Source organism: Octopus bimaculoides, chromosome 9 (assembly GCF_001194135.2).
Source record: "Octopus bimaculoides isolate UCB-OBI-ISO-001 chromosome 9, ASM119413v2, whole genome shotgun sequence".
NCBI classification, from domain to species: domain Eukaryota; kingdom Metazoa; phylum Mollusca; class Cephalopoda; order Octopoda; family Octopodidae; genus Octopus; species Octopus bimaculoides.
Window position 1 is genome coordinate 23500943 of NC_068989.1, and position 2182 is coordinate 23503124.

Consider the following 2182-nt stretch of genomic DNA (forward strand, 5'->3'; position numbering starts at 1 on the left):
ACTACTACTACTACTACTACTACTACTGCTGCTGCTGCTGCTGCTGCAGTTCCATTTTCTAAATAACTGTTCTAACATTCTTATATTTAAACAGAAGTTAAGTAAACAGATAAACCTTACGAGTACAGAGTCAAACAGAGAAGCTGATCAAACTAGATGTGTAAAGGTTTTCCAACGCAGATGGTAAACCATATGCGTCTAATTGCAAGTGAAACTGAAGCCGATTATTCTTTGTTATCATTACGGGGATCAAAAACCGAAGCTATCTGACAGAATCGTTCTGAGTTCAAATTCCGCCGAGGTCAACTTGTTTACTGGTATTTTTGCACTGTACAGTATTTATAAACTTGTACCAAATATACTAATGTATAAGTACCTGCATTTCAGTAGATGATTTATTTGACCTTACGCCAAAATATGAAACCCGTTATTACGGGGCTCAAAAACGAAGCGATCTGGCAGAATCATAAGCTTGTCGAACAAAATGCTTAGCGGCATTTGTTCTACCTATTTAAGTTCTGAGTTCAAATTCCCTTGAGGTTGATTTGCCTTTCATCCTTTCGGGGTCGATAAAATAAGTGTCAGACGAGTATTGGAGTCGATGTAATCGACAAATCGCCGTTTAATATTCCAGTCAGGAAACTCTGGGTAGCTAAATTTCACAAGGTTTTTGTGTAGTTCTTATGAATACTAATATCTTTACTATCTTCACTAACCGATTTCTTTACTACTTGCTGAACTTCATACCACACGTGTCTATATATAATACATACATAGTAATTCTTGCATATCTGCTTATCTATCTGTACGTGAATCTAAATGCTTTTGTGTGCGCATTGATGTGCCAAAAATATGCAAAAATAAAAATGCATGTACGCACTACACATACACGATATTAAATGTTTGTCTTCATATAAATCTATATATAAAAATTGTTGGATAATAAATTGAAGGATCGCACAAATTTTTGTAGACAACTATGTTCCTTAATCTTTACAAGAAAAACCTTTTCCTGGTGTATGTATGTGTGTGTGTATGTGTGTGTGTGTGTGTGTGAAGAAAATGTTTTATCGAAATTTATATGTTTCTCGCGTGAGACAAGCTATCACAAATTTAAAATTACATGGTCGATTTTAGATAAGATACAACAATACAGGAACAAAGGCTTGAAATAAAAATAAATGCAGTGTGACTTTTTTGAGCGTAAAACTAAGGATTTTGATTCCAGGGAATAACAATTTGAACAAAAGAACGGAATTGTTAATGCAGGGGATTAAGAGTTTGTATGCACGGGGGCTAAGAGTATCTTATATAAATACCAGCCTTCATAAATTTCGTCCTGGGTCGAAGAGAAATGGTTAATTAATTTATATAATATGTATATACGTACATGTTTGTGGATGTATGTGCATGTTTATGTATATCTCCACATATATATATATACATATGTATGTATGTATGTATGTATGTATGTACATGTATGTATATGTATGTATGTATGTATGCATGTATGTATGTATGTACATGTATATCTGAATGAGTATATATGCATATATAAATATGCATATGTGTGTGTATGTGTGCGTGCGTGTGCGTGCGTACGTGCATATGGATATATGTACATAAGCAGGCGCGTAAAACGCATACATATGCACAAATGCACTCACAAATATTGTTTTAAAAATATTACTTTAAGATATTACTTAACAACGCAATTTCATGAGTAAAGTTATTAAAGTGAATTAGCTTGTATGAAGTTGAAGTCGTTTGGGCTACTCTAAGAGATGTAGGAATCAAATGAAAAATGCAGGCTCGAAACAGCCGTTCTTGCACGTATCAATAGGAAGATTTAAAAAAGAGTAACATAAAGAATAGTGTTTTCTTCATAACTTTCATTTAATATTTCAAAATATATTCAAACAATAGATATTCCAAAGGAAAACAGGCTCGGATTACTACCTGGGTGACCAGAAACGTGTAACACGGATTACTGAAATTATGAGTTTAATTGAGTTCTCTTATTTATCACCTCTCAGTGAATCAACAGAGCTCTATCTATCTATCTATCTATCTATCTATCTATCTATCTATCTATCTATCTATCTATCTATCTATCTATCTATCTATCTATCTATCTATCTATCTATCTATCCATCTATCTATCTATCTATCTAATATATAT

The 2182-nt window shown here is 33.0% G+C and overlaps 1 protein-coding gene across 1 annotated transcript in view; it reads right to left on the reverse strand.

Moving 5' to 3' along the window:
* Positions 1-2182, reverse strand: part of LOC106882048 (voltage-dependent calcium channel gamma-5 subunit) — a gene marked incomplete in the record, with an annotated part of 310039 nt that overhangs the window by 43149 nt on the left and 264708 nt on the right.